Source organism: Camelus ferus, chromosome 34 (assembly GCF_009834535.1).
Source record: "Camelus ferus isolate YT-003-E chromosome 34, BCGSAC_Cfer_1.0, whole genome shotgun sequence".
NCBI lineage: Eukaryota > Metazoa > Chordata > Mammalia > Artiodactyla > Camelidae > Camelus > Camelus ferus.
Window position 1 is genome coordinate 3,950,353 of NC_045729.1, and position 22,456 is coordinate 3,972,808.

At 43.3% G+C, this 22,456-nt stretch overlaps 1 protein-coding gene across 4 annotated transcripts in view; it reads right to left on the reverse strand.

Moving 5' to 3' along the window:
- Positions 1-22,093, reverse strand: part of PPFIBP1 (PPFIA binding protein 1) — a 153,643-nt gene extending 131,550 nt beyond the window's left edge. For 3 of the 4 annotated variants that reach the window (XM_032473427.1, XM_032473424.1, XM_032473429.1), the window contains exon 1: positions 21,917-22,093. The gene's annotated coding sequence lies outside the window, so the exon portion shown is untranslated. Of the gene's footprint in view, positions 1-10,721; positions 10,804-21,916 lie in introns of all 4 variants that reach the window. The other variant, XM_032473428.1, reaches the window with a different exon arrangement.
- Positions 22,094-22,456: the final 363 nt, after the last annotated feature.

The window sequence follows — 22,456 nt, forward strand, 5'->3', positions numbered from 1 at the left end:
GAGCACATAAAAGCATTGCAACATCACAAGGAGTCAATAAACACCAACTATTATTACTGCCCTTACAGATCCTAACACATTAGATGTCCTTATCCATGCTTTCTTTTAACCTTCACCGGCAGATAAGCCTTTGTACATGATGCAGAGAAAAACAAGCTTTGAAATCAGACAGGATGGGGTAGCACCCAGACTCTGCTATGTACTACATCTCATTAATTTAAAAGATACACTTTTTTCCATTATAGTTTAATCCAAGTTATTAAATCACTTTGCTGTACACCTGAAACTAACACAACATTGTAAATCAACTATACTTCAATTTAGAATACACACCTTTCCACATTTTAACATCGCTGAAACTGAAATGTGTCGTCATGTTCAGTCAAAGTGGGTACGATCTCTGATCTTGAGTGTTATTTAATCTCTGCAAAACTGGTGATATTACCTCCCTCTCCTAGGTAGCAAAGTGCACATAACAATCATTTAACCCCCGAACGCACAACAGGCAGCCCTGACAGACCATTTCGTTTTGCACCTTTAAGGGTCCAGGGTCTTGTATATAGGAGATTCTTAGGAGGTGAATAAATATTTGTATCTATGTAATGGAGCAACCTATTATCCATGGAAGTTTAAAAACAGGACCTATATCCATTCCAAGCTAACGTATGCGGATGTCCCTGCTGGAGTGGCCTGCAGAAAAGGTCAGAGGCTTTAAGAATAGGAACTCTCAGGAGGGGCAATGGATGGACATCCAGAGACCTGTGCAAGGACACATAGCTGCTCTCAGCACCCCACCCAGAGCCTCAGACGACTGTCCAGCCCCGACATGGAGCCACTGACAGCATCTAAATCCCAGCTGAGACCACTGGTAGCGTCAATATCAGGGTCAAGGTTCACACGGTAAGGCCAGACAGGACAGGAAGGTACTTTTTACAAATCCAGTTACAATTCTTGACATGTGGTAAGTTACCCAGTTTTGAGCACTTACTTCATTAAGCTCCGCTAAACCCTTCACAACCACCCTATGAAATACAGCTGAGCTTCTCAGCATTCCTGTTTTCTGAGGCCCAGCGTTTAAGTCACACCTTAATAAGGCACAGAAATCTGCCTGGCTCCATAGCCTGTGTCCTTAACCACCGTGTCTTCTCCTGGCTATGAACATCAGCAGGGGAAGGGGGCCAGGTTCTCCTAAACTCCAAGGTCTCACCAAGCAGCATCCTTGCCAGGAGTGTGTCAGGTCCTGCTCCAGGCAGATAGAGACAAAAGGGGCAGCAGATGGGGTGGTTCTGTAGGTGTCTTTTCAGCGGGTTTCCAAGCCCAGGGAGTGCTGCCTCTGCCCTTGGCCTCCGGCCAGCCCCAACAGGCTATGTTTTTTATTTGACCTTTTTCCATTTTGCTCCATCTTGATGTAGTTCCCAGAGCTCCAGGCAACACCCTGCAGATCACCTCTGGTCCTTCCTTTTCCCGATAGGCTTCCTCCACCTTTTTCTTTTCTCTTTTTAAAAGATTCTGGTTCTTCAACAGTTTCTCTCCTAACCACAGTTATTTCTCTCTACCCAGGACTGCACTTCCTGGCCAAGAAACTCTCTCTTATTCATCCTTTGCAGATGTGAGTCACAATGAAAAGTCATAGTTGGAGATTCCTCATCTGAATTTTCCAGAACGCCAATGATAAATGCACATGAGCAGGCATGTTAGAGGGATGGAGAAGCCAGCGGAAGACCTGAACAACGTTACAACGTTCCTTGCCCCCAAGTAGGAGGTCTGTCCCTCGCACCACCAGATCACCTGAGCCCCCAGGGATCACCCAGAGAAGGATCATCCAAGTGGAAGGTTCAAGAAAACACGCCGAGTGTTCGAGTCTCCCTCAGCCTTCCCTCTACAGCAGTCACTCTGCTGCATTAACTTCCTTCTCATCTGAAGAAACCTGGAGAGCCTTTTATTTTACTCTGTCTCCCACTTCTAGGCAATATGGTAAACCAGCTGGTACATCACCCACTTCGCACGCCATCACCAAACCGTCACGTCCCTCCAAGAGGTTGAGGGATGTATGTTTTGAATGCAGAACCTCAAGCCAAGGCAGCTGGAGTTGTTCTGTTTCTGAATTCGGGGCAGTGACCTGTTTCTCTCTCCACTTCACCCGTAATTAAAGCAGGCTAGCAACATCTCCCGTGACTTGGCATCACGGAGCACCCGGGGGATAACGCAGATCGAGGCAAAGGCACAAGGGGCACAAAGGAGCTGAAGGGGGTGCTCACTGGAAGTGAGGGTCATGGGTCAGAACACACAAACTCCATCACCCGTGCCGGTACCAGGTCCAAATCATCCACGACTCAAACTACTGAGACAATGGGTCGGCTGAACCCACCACGTCCTTCCCTTACTAGAAGACAGGACACGCAGGAGAACAGGGCTCACTTTTGCAGATGCGACTTACTCTGCAGTTGGAAAGAGATTATGTACGACTTTGGCCTTGTTTCTTCGCCCCACTCACACCACAAACCATACCAGACGGTTCCAGACGCTTGCTGAGTACAACTGGCTTTTGGAAATGCCAGAAAACTGACTCATTTTTTTTCAAGTGCATTAACTTGTCCTTTGGCAACAGAACTCCTAAATCATCCTCCTCACCCATGACTAAAATGCTGTATCAGGTCACTTCAACAAAAGCTAGACTCTCTCGGGTTCGCCCCCCATCCCTACGGTCCTCTGGGATGTTCTGGGTTTCATGGTGTGTGTGCCTTACCTGCCTTTTACGATGGCAGGTAACCCATTACATCTACAAATTCAACATGAATTAAATATCTCAGACACACTTGCATTTATATACACATATTAATATTCCAAACATGAAATAATTCATGCTTGGGAAAAATTATTCAATTACAGGCCAGTCATTTCACAAATATAGAAGCCGGTCCCTGCTACACTATAACCAGGTGTAAATATTATCCAAGTGGCTCATAAACTTCTGAGAGGCTAGAGGTCTGTTTGATTTATCATTGACAAAAGGGTAGGACCTCTTCCTTCAGTTTTGCTAAAGGCTGCAAACTCTAACTTTGCAGATAAAGGGACTTACCAACCTGGTGGGATTTCGGTGCTACATATTTTGTCTGTTTCTGTTTTTTTCTTTCTTTTAGATTCTTTGGGACAGGGTCGTGGTCCCTGCTGTGCTCCGACCAGACCTCATGTGTAGGGCCAGTGTGCCCATCCCAGGCTGCTGTTGGTTCCCAGGGAAAGCCCTCAGCCAGCTGCAAGACACTACTTCACTCAAAGTTACGCTCCCAAGAGGGGCGGCCAGCTGCCAACAACTGAGCTGATTCAGGAAAACAGAGGTCCAGCCCTTTGCCTCACTCAGAGACAACTGGGAAGGGCCACCCAGCTCCAGAGCTCCCCATTACAGGCAGCAGGGCCTCAGATACACCCACATCGCCAGGCAGCTTGTCCTCGCCCTTAAACTCCCTGAGCATCCAACACCTGGCGTGCTTCCAGCGAATCCAACCAAAGATGAGCAGTTTTTCTAAGCGTAAGAAGTCATTGTTTACATTGCACTGAGGACATTAAGGGCCCTAGAGAAACACGTGCTGTCAGAGGTCCAGTGAAGGCCCAAGACAGTATTTGAAAAGTACCTGTGAGTCCGTTTAAAAATCACAAATTTGGGGTAATCAGCTCAGCTCACTTTCTGAACACCCACCCAATGCGGTCAACAGGACAGGAGCATCACAAGTAAGGGAGGTGAGACTCGCCGGTCATCTGTGCTGATATCAGAGCATCACGTGGTACTGAAACCAACACCAGGGCACGGCAGGGGCGGGGTAGGCGGCGGCGGATCTGTGCTTTTCACCCCTAACCATTATAGTGGACCTCCTCTCCCTCCATAAACACACTTGCTTATAACCTCAGATCCCAGGAAATCTTTACTATAAAGCTACTTGAAAAGAACAGTTGCACATGTAAGTATGAAAATGAGTCCTGATGACTTGAACCCCAACATTCCAAACTTTCAATCACCGGGAACAATTCCTGGAGCTGATGGATTACCGATGACTCCGTACTAATCTTTACTGCGGCCCTCGGAGAGCAGGAGTCAAGAGCTACTGCACCCGGGCTGCCCAGGAGGCAGCGCCCGCTCCCAGAAAACCTCCAGGAACTACCCAGGGGTCACCAGTCCAGTGGGGTCAGGAGTGTCACAGGAGTAGAAGTCAGGGGAAAACAAGGACCTGCTCGGCGTCTGCATCTTACTATAGAGATTTGGGTTCAGAGCATTAAAAAGAAAAAGTAGCCGATGTACCCTCTATGAATAACTCAACGTAAAAGTCACACTACTTCTTAGTGTTTTATAGCTTTTTATACATTGTCTCATCTGATGCTCACAGCTGGTATTACCATCTCAAGTTTTTGCCTGGGTAAGTGACTAGCTCATCAATGTTGGGCTCAGATTGCCAGATTCCTGTTTCAGGGTTTTTTTCCCATGGCAATTTGTCTATATATTTCTCCAGGTTTGTGTATGAAGCCCCAAAATCTTGCCTCCCTCCTTCTGCCTCCCTGGTTCCCACCTTCCTACTACAGACCTTTATCTCATGGGAACAAGGAATACCAATGGCCTTGGGTCCTGAACAGGGTCACAAATCACCATCAGAGCTGTCCCTCTCTCTCAGCGACTTGACACTCCAGACTCTTTGTTGACAGAGACCACAGCTTTTGAAGCACGGCTGACAGGAGGCTAATGGGATCAAGTTATAGGACTACCAGTGTTCAGTGTCTGTGACTAACCTGGTTCGTGTGAGTTGCATCCACAAGATGGGGGAAAAGAAGAAAAAGCTTTCAACTTCAAGCTCACCAATTTCTCAGACTCGGTCATCATTCTCAGAAAAGCCTTCCAACCCTGGTCAGGAGGTTTTGCCACTGTCATTTGAGGCACTTGGTGGATTTTACTCCTGCCAAGTTGGCATTCTGCTTCTGCAATACAAAAACGCTGGGGACTAAAGAGATCAGGTGGGGATGTTCAAGTTTTCAGGAACAGACGCAAGCCTCTCTCTCTGCCTCAGGTGGATGTATTACAGTTTGTAGGAGGCCTAATGAGAGCTAATTACTCTATCTGCCCATAAGTCAGCCAGCTGCAACAAGAAATGCTTGGTAAAACTTGCTGGGTTCTCAGGCTTTGTTCAAAGGGCCGGTGCCAAAATAGTTTGGCTGAAGTGATTGGCACAGAGCTGCCCAAGTGGATTGTCGTCTCAGGATCACAAAGCCTGGTCTTTTAAGTCCTTTGTATCCTGTGAATCAGTAGACACGGCAACACCAATTTCATTCTTCCAGACTGAATCTACCCTCTTCACCATTATCACCACTACTGCCTCTGCACCCAAATATCCACTTTGGCTGCAAATTAAGAAATCAAAACAGTCGGCCCGGAATTTTAGGAAAACAATTGCCTGCTGACCATTAGAATTGGGTGTGGTATTTTACAATGTACTTACACTCTGTTTGCAACAGTCACAAGATTTGGCCAACAGGTCCCTCACTTTGATCCTTGAACTCGGGGCATAAAAGGGAACTTAGGAATCATGTAAATTTCACTTAATCACTGATCCTTAACTGTATCCATGCTTTACGTAGAGCATATACATATGGCACTAATTATATAAAAATGCAACTCTTAAGTTACGCATTTATTATAAATTATATTTTAAAAGGCTTTCCCATCTTTGTCTCTCAGTTACTACTAAAGAGGGGACAGGGAATGGAAAAACCATAGAGCAACGGGTCTAAATTTCCCAGAAGAGTAACAAGAGCATTCGTTATTAACCCAATAAAGCCCTATCTTCATTAACCTTTCCCCTGTTTCACTACTAAGTTGATGTATTGTTGAAAATGCAACCATGGCTTCAGGGACAAAAAAATAAGAAGGTCCAAGGCATATTTTAAAGATTCCCAAAGGGTATCTTTTACTCCACAGAAACAAGACTGCACTGGATTATAGTATAATTCTAAGATGACATTTATAATTACTTGACTCTATTAAAATGGAAAAGTCTGAATAAAAATATAGTAGAGGTCAAATGGCAAGACAACCCTCATGCTGAAATTCTTCAGGCAGAAATAACATTAGCGAAGTTTTTTTTAGAGTGGTTAACAAGGTCTAGCACAAGGGTCAGTCAGATCTAACCCAACTTTTAGATGGTATGAAAAATGAAGATTTATTTAACAATTCTTCTCCTGAGTTATTTAGTCTTTTCTCATGATTTTCTACAACTTTTTTTTAAAGGCTGTTCTATTACCTGTATGTTTCTGATACATGGGCAAGACACAACTCCATGAATAACGCCAAAATTCTCAACTATGTGTAAAGGAATGACTGCTACTGCCCTTCCAAAGAGCTGTCTGGGCTTTTTACATAAACACACAGACAAAACATGTTTCATTTTGGCTCTGAGTATAGTCCTAAACTGGAGGGTCATCATGAAATTCTCCAAGCAGAAGGATTTCAGACTAGTCGGTGATTTATCCACACCAGGAAAGAAAATCTATCAAACGAGAAAGTAAGCAGGGCAGACAAAGAAACGTTTCTTGCACTTAACCATGAATTACAATTACTAAAATTTCGCAAGTCTGAGCAGGTTTACCAACCATTCTGAATTTCTTAAACAAAAAAGAGTAGCAGTATATTCCACTTTGAGACCAGGAAACAATTGTTACTGAGCTCCCGCAGTGAATGGGTGAGATACTGTGCTAGACATCTTGCACGTACTACCTCAGTTTAACCTAATATTTCTACAAGATAGACACTATTGTTCCCATTTTAGAGGTGAGAAAACCAAGTCACAATGCTAAGACATGACTCCCTTGGGATTCCATCCAAGCTATGCCTGACACCAAAACCTAAAACAGCTACTACTACCCTTTGCCCAGTAGCATCGCCAAGAAATTATAACCAGAAATTACAATGATGGAATTGTTTCATAAGCAGAGAGGATTAGTTCTGGAGTCAGAAGATTCAGATTTTAATTATGCTTCTATTGAGTGGTGATTTCCTCCAAATTAATGGAGATGAAAATAGTACTTAACCTCATAAAGTTGAGGTGAGAAGCATATAAAAAAAGCCCGAGTGAAAGGGCTTTGCAAAACAGGTGAGCCCTGGTTGTAATTGTTACCTCCCTCTTAGGGCTTCAGCTAATACAGCTGGTGACCAGCCGGTGAACAGGGCTGCGGGCTCCTGTCGGAGTCCAGCCACAGGGCAGGGAGCCACCACCACCCAGTCTGGAGCCCAAGAGAATGGAACTTGATGGGGCCCTGCTCTCGGCTCAGTCTACCTACTCCTGCACTAAACAAATAAATTGTCGTGGGCCAACTCAGTGCCGAGCACAGCCACAGTCTGCTCAACCAGCTTGGGGATCTCTAGGGGATGTCCCTGCCTGCAGTAAGCTCACTTCCACCCTGAGAGAAAGGAAATCAAAAACAAAACCAAATAGATGAGCCCAACAAGAACCTCAGTTTTCCCTATTCTCTCTTTTTCTCTCTCTCACACACACATACACACACACATACATGTGTCCATGCATAACGGGTGCCCATATGAGACTAAACACTTTTATCCTCATTAGGAAACTCTGTAACAGTCTATTTGAAAATAATTTTAAACACTGATGACTCAACATAGTGACTTCAGAGCAGAAAGGGTTCATATGAGTATAGACCAAGGAAGGCTGAAGACCCCAGGTGGGAAAGAAAATCAACAGGTTTGACTACATAAAATTTTAAACTTCTGCATCACTGAAAACAAATTTTTAAACATTACAAAGGAAAAAAACGACTAGGTGAAAATATCTGCCATAACTATGAGAAAGGGTTACTAGGGTTTATGACAAATAAGAAACACAGATGGGGAAAGTACATGAACAGTTTGTTAAACAGGAAATATAGCCAAAGGTCATAGACACATTTGAGTTCATGACTAACAAATAAAAAAGAAAAACAAATACCTTTTCTCCTAGAAAGTTATCAAATGTTATTAAAATGGGAATTATCACTCTGCTAATGGCAGCAAAAATTAGTAGAAAATTTTTGGCAACTACTACAATATCAATCAAGATACTCAGGCACTGTGACCCACACCCTTTGGTTCTCCTTCTGGTCATTTCCTGTAAAGATGGGAATGATCTGAAATGATCTGAAATTGCATAAAGATGCTCATCAAAAGTTGAAAACAGGCTGTAAGTTCTGTAATGGGATTAAATAAATCATCAAAATACCCATAGATGGAATATCTTACAGTCCTTAGAAATAATACTTAGAGATATTGTGGTAGTGTGAGGAAATGCAAATAAAACAATGTTGAACAAAAATAAAGGAGGACCTGGAGATCGTCATTCCAAGTGAAGTAAGCCAGAAAGAGAAAGAAAAATACCATATGATATCACTTACATGTGGAATCTAATAGAAGAAAAAAAAAAAAAAAAGACACAAATGAACTTATCTACAAAACAGAAACAGATTCAGACATAGTAAACAAACTTATGGTTACCAGAGAGGGGAAAAGGGGTGGAAGGGGATAAATTGGGAGTTTGAGATTTGAAAATATTAAAACATACATCTAATAAATAAAAATAAAATAAACTATATATAAAATAAACAAGTTTCTTCTGTATAGCACAGGGAACTATATTCAATATCTTATAGTAACCTATAATGAAAAAGCATGTGAAAATGAATTTATTCATGCATATGTATGACTGAGGCACTGTGCTATACACCAGAAATTGACACACATTGTCAACTGCCCAGACTTCAATTAAAAAAAAAATTAAATAAAGGACACAAAATTAGAGTATTTCAAATATGGAATAAAATATGAATGGAAAAAATGGAAGGAAACACCAACAGTAGTTGTACCTTTGTGTGGCAGTATTATTGAGGATTTTAACTGTGTCTTTGTTTTTTTCTATACTACTCAAATCTTCTAGAAGGTGCATATATCACTTTTTTTTAAATTATTTTTTACAGTATTTTTTAAGAATAATTATTTTTTTCCTTTTTCAGTTTTATTAGGTAGAATTATTACAGTTTGACTGCACATATACATTATATTACATGTAAATACGTATCATATATTACTTTAATAATTATGAAAAATTTAAACAACAGTCTCAACTTCAAATCCACACACACACACACAAAAACAAACAGTAAGTGGAAGTCCAACAGCTAAGTCACTCTTACAAATACCAAAACACTGGGCAGTAGGCAGGTAAGGCAGCTAAGTAGTGGGAAAGCAGCTTTGTTTTAAATCTAGGGCTACAGAAACAATAGGCTTCTTGATGTGAAAACAAACTTTTCATGTCCCACTTATCAAAACATATTTTGGAAATTCACTAACCAAAACATTTTCCATCAGAGGATTTAAAGCCACACACCAAAATTATCTCCACAGAACAAACCAGTTCAGCAAGCAGGAAGTTTACCAGGAACACCCTAAAAATTAGTAATTGTTTTCGCAGCTTTGATACATCCACACCAGCCCTTGTTAGTACACAGTGTAACACACACGCTCTTCTCCAGTGAGTCTGTCACTTCTGAGCAGGAGAGCATGAAATCTTTAACATAAGGCTTTTCCTCAGCAAGAATCACAGATGTTGCTGAAATTAAGCTTTTGAGGGTTTGCCCTTTCAAAAGCGGATTTTGCAGTCTTTGAATTGGCTTTCTTAGAGCAATAGTTAACTATGACAAACTCTCTGCGTTCATTATCTTGTTTCATCTTCAAGACCCCATAAGGCAGAATTTCTCAACCTCAGCGGCATTGACTTTTGGGGCCAGGTATTTCTTCGTCATCGGGTTGGGGAGGGCGCTGTCCCGGGCATCGTTATTCAGCATCGTCCCCGGACTCTTCTTACTAAAAGTCAGTCTTCCCTCCAGCCCCAGCTGTGACACCAGAAGTGTTTTCTGACATGGCCAAATGACTCCTACAGGGCAAAGTCACCCCGGCTTAAAACCACCGCTACAAATTACATACTGTTACTGTCCCCAATTTACAAATGAGGAAACTGAGACACAGGTATATGTCCATCTAAATCCACAGCCCAAGATCAAAAACTCTAGGAGGTAAGGTATAGCTCAGTGGTAGAGTGAGTGCTTAGGGTGTACGAGGTCCAGGGTTCAATCCCCAGTACCTCCATTAAAATCAGTCAAATTACTGCGCTGCCCCCCATCCCCCACAAAATAGATCAAAAACTCTATCCTGTCTTTGTGCACAGGTCAGAGGCCTATCTCCTCTGCACCCTCATGGAGCCTCGTCTAGGATTCAGTGCATATTGGCCAAATGAATGAATCTTGTCACATAAACACTTACTGAGTCCCTGCTGGGCAGCAGGGCCCAGCAGCACAGGTAGTCATGGCTCCAACAATTTACAATCTATTTGAAGAAATCAGATAACCAGACATAAGCCATTTGGAGCATCAGTTTTAGAGAAAACCCTCAGGTTCCTCATCTGTAAAATGGAGATGACACCACTGCCACCCTCGTAATTGAGACAGTGTTGGCAAAGCTCCTATCACAAAGTACAACTTCAGAAACCAACTAGATACCAATGGCAAGGAAATAAACAGGCACGGGCATTGGAAGGATCACGGCATTTCAAAATCACTGGGCTGGAAGGAACCTTCAAAATCAACCTGAACTCACCACCCACTTGGTACTCGAGCATTTAAAACTCAAAAAATGTAATTACCTGCTTCCAGCAGAGTTTTCAGGCTGAGCTCAGACAGATGCTCTCAGCAAGGGTCCCCTGGTAAACTGCTTTAAGGGCGGGGCTGGAGGAAAGAGGAGGGTTTAAGCCAAGAGACAATCAATAGGAAAAGGAGAAAAGTGAGCAGCCTTAAAGCAGTCCAGGGGGGGACAGAGCCTGGGCCTGAGCACAGGCGGGCAGGGAAGACGAGCTTGGAGAAAGAGGTCAAGATCAGATGAGGTCACAAGCGACACAGTGACATCACAGTGACACAGTGGTGACACAGGCCAGGTGAGACCTAGGAAACATTTCTCCCAAAAAAGCAATCAAGGGCTTTAAAAAAAAAAAAAAAGGCTGTTACAAAGCATACACCCAATTTACATCATCAAGTTGGAGAAATTAACTTCTCAGACTAAAAGCTCAGCATTCCGTTCCAATTGCTCCACAGCATCCCTGAGAACCACAGGCAAACACATGCTTCAGATCTACAAATGCGAAGATTTTGTCAGAAAAAAGGAGACCGTCATCCTGCCCATGTCCGCAGGTCCTCCTGGTCTCTAGGGCACCAGCACAGAACAAGGAAACTAGCACCCAGAGTCTTATCCTTTTTAATTCTGAATTTCAATTGGTGAATTCTCCCAAAATTCAACTATTGCCGTAAGTTTCTTAAAATACTTTGTGATTCAAACCAAAGCTGTCTCCATGTAGTCTCCCTCCAGGCCCATCCGTATGAGGACTCTGCTCTAAGCTGTCCCCCCAGGCCAAAGAAAGGACCAGAAGGACCAGGCAGGGTGGCCTTGTACCAAAGTCTTTATGGGGAAAATTTGCCTGACGATGAGGTGCAGAATACAGGGAACAGACTAACTGCAGGGTTTACATCAGAGATGATGGAGGGTGTAAACCAAGGCACTGGTGGAGGGGATGGAGAGTGAGTCCAAAAAATACTTGAAAGGCAAAAATGACAGTGCTAATAGCCAGGAAGGGGGTCTCTAGGATACCAGACACAAACCTGACCCACTATAAACTTTGATCCTTGAGACTTTAAGATCAAAATAATATATGTATGTACATGTATGACTGAAACACTATGTTGTACACCAGAAACTGACACAACATTGTAAACTGACTATACTACAATTAAAAAAAAAAAATAAAGATCAGAGGATAGCTCAGGCTTAAAAGTGAGCTTTTGACTTCTAAGAACCAGAGCCATCTTTGCGGACTTGTAAACTGCTGTCACATATAGAACCCTCTGCTCAGAAAGGCCCCGCACCTGGTTTAATGCTCTGCTGCCCTCATCGTCGAGAGTCCTAATAATTTGCATTTTGAACTTGTGTTTTGCCAATGAGATCTAATGGCACAATGGAGCGTGCACGTGAGCAGAGGAGATCTGTTCTGCATGCGTGGCCAACATTCCTTGCCACCCCATTCACACGTGGTGTTTGCAATGCCCGGCAAGCACAGAATTTCAGAATTCCAGCAGACTTGTGATGCATGGAGTTCTGCAAGACTCCAAATGAGTTCAAGGTAAGTATGTTACAAATACAACTGAGTAAGCGGGTGGGAGGGTGATGACAGCTCCAAGTTTTCCATTCGAACCAGAACTTGCTGTACATGCAGAAACAAGGCAGTGTCTTTCTAAGAAACACAAACAACCAAGGAATCCTTACATATCCTCTTGCTCCTCTGTATTAACCAACACTTACCCTGAAAATGATGGCACAGATGGAAAGGGGAAATAGAACAACTCACAGCTCTTGGTCCTTTCAGTCCTTCCCTCACTTAAGCGAAGGATGACAGACTGGGCACCGTTCGAGAAGTGACATAAGGCTAGTGAGTTAGCTGTGTGCAGTGTTTCCTCTGTTCCAGGAAGAAAGATACACAACTGCATTTACAAACTACTACGAAGTGTGTGATTTTAGTAATCCTGCAAGTGTTAAATCCTCTTATACTTGCACTTAACACGGACATTGCACAATATAAAGATACACAACAAAATCCATGCTGAGTTTTAATTTTCCTTCACTTGGAATGACATTAAACAGTGAATAAACACCATGATGAGTGAAGAGAGAACTACAGAAGAAAAGGAAAAGCTCTGCACGTTAGTACCTTTAACAGTGCTTTTTCCTGCTTTTGAACAAGGGGTCACACGTTTTCATCTTACGCTGGGCTCCACAAATCGTGCAGCTGGCCGCACCGAGGACCAGTGAACTCAAGAATATTATGCCCATCTAAATACGCTGCCCACACTTGGGTACGATTTTACTGATGTGGCTCAAGGTAACCCTCAAAACTCCTACCTATGGATGGATGGAAGTGGTGCTGATTTTTTGTACCACTTTCTTAATTATCAGACTGCTTCAGCCCTTTTCCCATCTCATTCATGTCATTACATCAACAAATCTGCTGAAACACCACGACCCAATGTCTCCTCAGATAAAGATCCTTCTAGAAATAATTAGTTTAACTGAAGGTTAAAAAAAGACCTCACCAGGAGCAGCATGTAATGCGGAGGGCTCTCTGCTGGACACATCCCCCCTACAGAGTATTTCCTGGTGCACTGGTGGTTTGGTTTTAACCAAACCCAGGCTGTGGTTCCAGAACCAGGCTGTTTCTCGTCACTCAGAGCACTCAGGTTTCCCCTGGGAGGTTGCTCTGCGAACCAGTCTGGTGTCTAAAACTTCCTCCCTCAAATACAGTCAGGTTTTCCTTTGTCTCATTTCACCCTCCTCTTCTTCTTTTGCACCACTACTTTCCACTTCAGTAAATGGATTTCCTGCCCGGAGACACATCCTGGCAAAAGTGTCAGTTTGCATTGTTTAGATGAGAGACTTCTGTCATTCTTTCAAATTTTTCCTCTGTCCCCATCAGCCCGAGAGCCAGCCTCTCAGGAGCCTGAGTTACTTGTCTACGAATTTCCTTTCACTGCCTCCTATTAAACTGAAAAGAAAATAGACTGCCTGCAGTGAACTCACTCAACTCTTATCTCTTCCAATCACATTTAGTTTTTCAATTCGCCCCCATCCTTGCTTTCATTCCCTCTGAAGAAGCACGCTGATGACCTGTCCCGGTCCTCCTCGCCAGACCCTGCACTCCTTCCTCACTCTCTTTAGCTGCTCTCATACCAGCCTCTCTGCCTGCACCGTCCCCAAACCCGCTGTCAGAGCGTGTCTCCCCCTGTTCAACTCCTTGATAGGCAGGGCTAACGGGACCACCTGCGGTTCATCACCTGCCCTGCAGTCCTCAGTTTCTGCACTCTGCATTCTGCCTCTACTGTGCTGCTGAAACTGCTCTCCCAGTTCACGGATGTCCTGGCGGCTGCCATTTCTCAAACCATCCCTATAACGGGTCTGCTGCATTGGATGGCGTGGCCAGTCCACTGTGTTGGGTGCACAACATCCCTGTGCACCACCACCCTCCACCTCTCTGGTCGCTCCTGCTCTAACCCCTGTAATGGCTTTCTTTGGCCTGACCGTGTCCACGTGTCAAGGGTTCCCTGAAGGCTGTGGACTTGCTTCTCTTTTGATTCTACGTCCTCTTCTTTGGCAAGTTCAGCTACTCTTAGTCCTGAAGCAGCAGCCGTATGGAGATGGTCCAACCCTCCAGGGTTTTGACTGAAACTCCAAACCTGAATTTCTAAATTCCTGCTTCACACCTTCATATGAATAAAATCAACAAACAGTTCCTGATAGCTTCTAACAGGCCAAGTACAGAACTAAGCCAGTGGCAGGAATATGAAGAGGCTGAGGATATTGACCCAGGAGACTGAATGTAAGTGCATCTAAATCCCGAGTCCAATACACACAATCTGTGTGACCTCAGGAAATTCCCTTAGCCTCTCTGTGCCTCAGATTTCTCATCTATAAGAATAAGAACAGGACCTTTCCTCAGGGCTGATGTAGGGATTAAATCTAAGTTAAAACAGGTAAGACACTTAGATGAGTGCTTGGTACATACCAAGTGCTAGGTAAACATTATTACCGTTGTTGCTGTTATTCTCCTAAAAACCTAATGAGACAGGTTCTATCATTTTATGCATTTACACAATGAGAAAATGAAGGTAGGTTATTGTGGGTCATGATGGAATCTCAAACTTCAAATCTTAATTCATCATATTTCTCATTAAAATTCAAGCTGTGTACCTTTCTTAAGGTGGTCCTACCCCTCCCCACTGCCCTCACCACACATACCCTCCTAACAACCAACATACTACTTCAAGAGTCATTTCTATAAAGTGATAGTTCTCACATCCCTCCCCACTTTACACACAAAAATTCTCATTTTAAAGCATAGTCTTGTCACTCTCTTTAAAACCCTTTAAGATCTAACTAGAGAATATCTTACTCCTTTTAACAATATCGCTCTATCTTACCTTTCTCTTAAAACTAATTTCACCATATTCTACCTTTTGCTCCAAACCCAAGTGTGCTCCTCTCCCCGCCCTGCCTCCTCAAAATCTCCTATTCATCCTTCACGGCCCATTCAAACCCCACCTCCTCCAGTGGGATCCCATTAAACACAACCCTTTGCTCAAGTTCACTGCATGATTTACTAATTCATCATACAATCTTCTAACACCACCAAAAGGCCCAACAAATTGATTTTTTAAACTTTCATACTTTTTACATTTCAAGAGTAATGCATGAATGTTGTAAAATGGACATTAATATGCTATAAAAATAAATCAAAGGCCCCTCATCTTCCCTGCCATCCTCATCTCATCCCCCACAAATCACCCCAATTAGCAATTTTTCATGCATTGACCAGTATAAACTACACACATGTGTGGCTGGTTACTTTTTTTCTTAAAATATATATCACAGACATCTGTTTAAGTCAGTATATTTCCCCCAACTTTTTAACAGCTAAGTAGTATTCTAAATCTGTTCTTCATTATGGTTATGTATAAGGGGGGGGAGTCATATATAAGGGTGGGGGGGAGTCATCCCTTTTCTGCCCCCACCTCCTGTATATGAATATTCTTAAGGGTAAAAACCATGTTTTATTTGTCCTTAGATCTCCAAGAGGACTTTGTACCAAGGGCAAGAATTGCTTCACAAATGTTCAATGAAATAGTAACAGTATCTGTCCTCAATCCAGAGTTAATGGTGTGCTGGGGAAACAGCTGTTAATGCTTCACCTATATTATCACACGTAATCCTTATAACTTGCCCAAGTATCCCCATTTCACAGAAGACAAAATCACACAGCTCGTAAGGTTAAGAGACTCTAATCTACATTTGTCTGACTCCAGAGCCTGCTCCATACATCAACTCTATGTTTATAGGTAATTAAACTGTCAAAAGAACACACTCTGCTTTTTCAGCCAAAGTTGGAGAACAGACGAGCTCCAAGTAATCCAGTGTAGGCAGGTGGGACTGAGGATAAGAGATGGGTGCTGCAACCAGCAGGGGGTAGATGGAGGCAAGTGGTTGCAGCCATGAGGCTAATCCACCATTCAGTCATTCAGTCTGTGTCTGCGGAGAACCTTCCAGACGATGAACTGCCAGCCTACCCTTCTTCAGTCTCATCACCACACTCCCCTTCAGTAAAAGCTGCCACCACGTGTTGAAAATCTATGTACCAAATGTTTCGTTACTATTCCTGTTAATAATTTCTAATGCTTGCCAACACTGACAAAAACACTATGAGAAAATTATCAGGACCACCACTTTACATAGGGGAAAACTGAGACGCAAAGAAGTTAAATTACTGGCCAAGATTAGACTATAATGAACAAAGCCAAGATTCAAGCTGAGGGTCTTAGGCCTCCAAAGTCTGACCCCTCTTTTTTTTTTCTGTCATACAGACGTTGCCTTTTAATCCTGTAAGTAAAGACGAACTCTGACTTTTTTTAAAATTTAAACTCAGGATCACATTTGCCTGCAGGTAATAGATCCAACTTCAATGGTTTAACCAAATGGAGATTTATTTTTCTTACAAAAAAAAAAAAAAAAAAAAGGTGGGCAGACCAGGTCTTATACGGCAGTTTCAGAATGCCATCAGTTTCCCAACCTACTTACCCCTCAAGCTTCTCTGACCACAAGTTGGATTCTCCACTTGGAATACAGCATCCATGTTCCAGAGAGAAAGCAACAGCAAAAAGAGCAACAGGCATAACTAGCGAGCGCATCGAGGCCGTCCCCTTATAAGAGTCTGCGGAGAGCTCCTCCCACCTACCTGCATCTCATTGGCCAGGAATGCGTCACTCAGACACGCCCCAGATGCAAGGGGTTCTGGGAAATCAAGCTTTTTTTTTTTTTTTTTTTTTAACTGGCCCCAGTGGCGAATTAAAATGATTCAGCTGCGGGGGAAAGTGGTCAGTTTGTGCCTGCCCACAGGGTGATGTAGAGTGCAAGTCATCCTAGAGAATCAAGGTACCTTGAGAAGAAAGTGATAAAAGACCCTTAAATCTGTGTTGAAAAGCCTTCTCGTGCAAACTCACCCACTAATGGGGATGGAAGCCGGAAGAATGGAAAAGTTTTGCAAAAGCATCCAAGCAGCTGATCCAGAGGAAAAACACTGAGACCCAGGTGACTTCACACACATCGTCCTGGCGAACTCACAGTTTCAGTCGGTGTTTCCTCGGAGTCCTCACTGCTTCCCTTCCTCCCGCTTCCTCACTTCCCAGAGTTAATTTAGATGGGAACCTACAGGCTCATCTGACGCTAACATCACTCATAAGAAAAAGTAGGGCGTGTTCAAATTCCAATTCAAACAAAATAAAATCCTCCACCGTGTGGGGTTACCAGAAGCAGCATCTTACAGAAAAAGATAATGGCTGCAGGGGTGTTCACAACCGCGGCCACACGATCAAGTTACTATGTTAAGAAAGTAGGCCATAGTGTTTTAGCCTTGTTTTCACTTTCAAATAAAGTAAATTTAATACACTTTCCTCATAATAACCTCACACAACTCTGTGATGGCGAGATTACATTTGTGCAATGTATTGTATATGGAGAGGGTGACGAAAAGCCAGCAAAAGGACTTCTGTGAGCTACATCCTAGGCAGAGAAATACGAGATGATGTCTGCATATTCAATGACAGCTTCAGACTTACATTCATAGCATGGAAGAGTTCATAGAGTTTCCAATGGGCCTACTTCTTCCCAAGAACTACCTTGCTTGCCTGAAGAATTTGGCGACTTATTTATGAATGGACTCGCCACTGAGCACAGCATCTTCAGTCTGTCTCTCATCAGGTAAAATTAAACGTTCCTTTGTTAACCCCTACACAACACTAGGAATCAGCACATCTGCTCTCTTGAACTTGCATCTGTTTTTCTGTCACATGCTTAATTTCTCTAAGTTAAAGGAGAGGTAAAAATACTTAGCCTTACTCCGGAGTTCAAAGCGTGCCCATAAAATCTACAGCCAGCCCCAAACGTTACAGAACTTGATCTTCTTCCTCCACGATCCAAATCTGAGAGATGAGCGTAATGATTGATACTCAACGCAATCCGAGTTTGTACAAGTCCTTCAGTCGCGGGCCTTTTAGGTGCACCGCTGGACAGAAACCACTACATGGTCCTTCTATTCTGAACTCATTACATTTAACAACAAAAACAAGGGTGTGAACGTGGGCCAGTCAAAACGTGAGTCACACCAAGTTCCAGGGAGACACACAGCCCAATGTTCAGGCACAGACTGACAACACACCCACCTGGATCACTCAGAGTCCCAACCCACATTTCAGAAACAGAAGCTCCTCCGCAGGAACAGACTGGTTACAGGTTTCACTCAAACCCTCCCCACCTCCAAAAACTGCCTGACGAGTGTGCAAACTTAAAACTCCTGGAAGGGCCCATTTTTAAACCTAAAATCCATTCGTTGGGTGTTTTAGATCCTTCAAAGTGGAAAACAGTATTGAAGTAAAAGAAACTCTCACCACTTGGCTTTTCGAAACATTATCAACTAATGCCAAACTGGCATCAATAATTACTACATTTAAAATAGAGTGTAAAAGAGTTCAGTTTCTTTTTTTAATCCACTAGCTCCACTTAATGAAACATTAGTGTTTGTGGTAGTGATATATGTGACAAAAGCTGTAGGCTTTTGGCTAGGAAAATGGTTCTGACATGCGCTGCGATGGATCTGAGAAACAAATGACATAATACACTACAGATGCAAGGAACTGCGCAAGCCCGGAGCAGCTTTTGGATAGTGTCAATTTTTGGACAGTTTGATGACTGATTTAATTGTGAAATTATCAACCTCTAGTTGAAGGGAAATGCTGGCCAGAGGACAGTTCCCTTTGTCCCCAAACAAGACCCGGTGTCACTAACCTTAACAGCTTTGAATCTCATCCTTAAACCCATCTGTTCCACCATGGTTAAAAAAAAATAATCAGAAAATCATGGCTCCCTGAAAGATTTCACAATTGCCTGCTCAACTGGGATTTTTTTTCCCTTAATTTCAATACTAATATGACTTTCTAGGGAAATCTCTGGGAATTAAAAAAGCTATCATTATGCAATATCTCTAGCCTATGTTTTCACCTTGAAGGAACGTTTCTTTAATAAAGAATCAAGACACAGACCCAAATGGGAATGGGTAGCCATACATTCACTCACGCAGTCATTCACTGTTTTAAAAAGGTAATTCAAATCAGGTTACAAACATGTAATAATACCTCTGAAAAGACAGAATGATGAATGAGGTCTTCTTTTAGTTGACAGTTCGAAACATGTGCTATTTGGGACATGGGTATTTTTAAAGATGGGAGATGATAACTCCAAAGTTACTTTTAATGTAACAGATTACCAATGTCATCTAAATTAACTACAAAAATACAAGTATTTCACGAACATGAAAGACAGGTTTTAAAGAGAAGTCAGCTAGTCAGTAACAGAGGGGAAAAAAATGACCTTGTGCTGAATGATCTCATGCTGGTACAGTGAGTAACAAAAAGACTACACGAACAGTTAATGAGCCCTCCCTCACTGTACTTGTTTCCAAAAAATGTCTACGATGCCCTTGAAATTAGGCACTATTGATCTGTAGCTACAGTGTGCCCTGGATTTCAAGTCAACATCTGGCCACAAAGGCTAGATTATCCTATTTTTTTCAAAGTAGCTATCCTAACTATGAGAGTTGTTGGTCAAAGAATTTAACCAGAACCTGATCCCACCTTTCTCAACAACCCAAACATCTTTCAAGTATTGTCCTTTAAAAGTACTGTTTTCCTACACCACATCTGCCTCCCACACACAGATGGAGAAAGACAAATATTGGTTAAAACTAAGTATGTAAAATTACTGTTACTACTCAAACTGTGAATGAAATTTAAAGCTTTGATATATTCAAGTCCTTAAGCCAGGACTCATTTCTTGGAAAGAGGTGTCAGTCTGAACTGGGCACATCAGGATAACATCCTCAAGATACCACTTGACTACAAACGGCAGTTTGTACACTCCATCAGTCAAGGCTCTGGTGAGCTCACACCAGCCCACAGAAATTCCACCTCACCTCCTGCTCTTTCTTGCTGAAAAAGTGCACTGGAAATTACAGTATGTTGTATGTACTTCCTACAGAACGTAAATAGAAAAGACTTGGTCACCTTTCTTTCAGAGATATTAAGCCATTTCTGTTCCTTAGTCCAAAACGCAGACTAAAATGAAAATGTTCCAGCCTGTCCAGTAAAGCATGTGCAAGAAGCCTGCTCCTTATCCTCTGTGTGCTAATTAAAATTTTCAAGAACAGCAATACAGACCCAGGTGTTTTATTAACAACAGCAAAACAAAATACTTCTTTCTAGCCCTGAAACTTATCTGACATCTGGCTAGAAGATGGAGAATCCCATCTCCGAAGTCCTGTATGTCCATACTTCCCAACTTGGGTTTATCGGATGCAACATTGTGACTTCTTTCTTTCCTCCTCTCCCAGAAATGCCCTTTCGTTTAGGCACCTGGGATGCAGCTTTTGACTCACACTGAAGTCCACACCCGTTTCCTCCAGACCTGGCCACAGAAGGATCCTCACTGCTGAGGAACTCTGGTGAAAGAAAAGGGAAACTGGACCCAGGAGTCTGAGCCAAGACACTTCTTTTCCTTCTCCAAAAGAAAAAGCCTTCAGCATTGATCAGTGAGGGTCCTGAACCAGTTTATGTAGTTAGTTTTTTTTTTCCCCAGAAAGTCAATCATACCCAAAATCTCCAAGCAAGAAACAGAAAGAGTTTGAAACAGGAAATAAACAAAAATAGGAATTCTGTGCTTCCACTTATTAAAATATACTTTACTTCCTGGCAGGCAACTGCTTTCCCTAAATACCAAACTGGGACACTAAATCAAGTGCTTCTTCTATTGCTCCCTGCACTTCTTACTGAAAGCAAGGATTTGTTTTGGTCCTACATGTAGAAAAATCCATGTTCCTATAATTAAGAGTTTGGATGCCACGCCTTTTGCCACATTTCCCTGTTAAAACTCCCTTCTCTGAAAAGGATCCAGAAAAACAACTACCAGCAGCCCTCGTCCTCTCCAGCAGCCACAGAAAACAGACCTGAAGGTTCTCAGCAGCCTTCCCAACCCCTCCAGATCACAAAGTTGGCAACCAAAGGGATCCTCTGTTAAAATGTGAGAGAAAAAAGAAGCTGGCATTGAAGTGTGCCTCCAAGAGACCGGTTTTCCCACAAGCTCATAATTAATACACCCCAAGTGAATTTCTCCCATCCTGAGTGCACTATATAAAAGATATATTTTATGTTACTATATAAGCATATATAAGAATAGCAATGATATTCTTTCATTTAAGTCAACATGTAATAGGACACAGGGGAACCAAAAAAAAAATTACAAAACTTTTGTTCTCTCTCAAAGAACATAATATTTGAGTCAATATTTCATAAACTTTTTGTGACATTTTAAAACAACATCCCCTCTATACACACACACAGAGCACAGCACACACTTCTCTGGGGTTTTCAAGTATTATTAGGAGACTTGGGGCGGGGAGTTGGGGTGTCTAAGGACACAGACAGGATCTTACATGTCTAATCCTGGAGGTATTTTTCCCATATAAGCCAGTTGGGAGCCCCAGGAGTTAAGCCCTACCCCACCCCCCCGAAAAAAGGTGTCCGTTCCCACTGGGAAACAGGAGCGAGCTGGAAAAGGAAATCGAGCGGGGGAAAGGAGGAGCAGCTGCAACCACACAACGGTGCCACTGCCCTCCGGTCCCTGAGAGGAGTCAAACGCCCTTACCTGGGGGAGGAGAGCCGCGGGCACTAGTTGCAAAGTTCTGCTTCACCTTCGCCGGGAGTTCAAAGCGCGGGCACTCTGGCCCCGCCGCAGGCTCGCTACCCCGAGTCCTCTCCCGCCCCGCTCCCGCCTTCCCCACCCTCCGGGCCCTACACCATGTCAGGAATCCGGGCAGGCACCGAGCTGGGAGCTGACATCACTCCCAGCCCCAGGTACCACCCCCTCCCTCGCGCCCTCCCTCCGCCCGCCCCCTCCCCGCAGGAATCAGCCAACGAGAGTGCGCGAGGGGGCGGTGGCGGGGCCCGAGCTCCCGCTGATTGGGCCCGCGGACTGTCGCTCAGAGGAGCCCACTAATTTTACACATTCCTCGCTGAGCCGGGCGAGGGCTGGAAGTGGGTGTTGATGGAAAAAAATGCTGTCTTTCCTGCTATCTCTGAGGGAAGGAGAATAATGGTACGGGGAAGATCCTTGCGGGTCGTGTTTTAAACTTTCCTTGGCGTATTTACCATCTCCCAGGACAGAAGCGAAACTGAGCCACCCAAG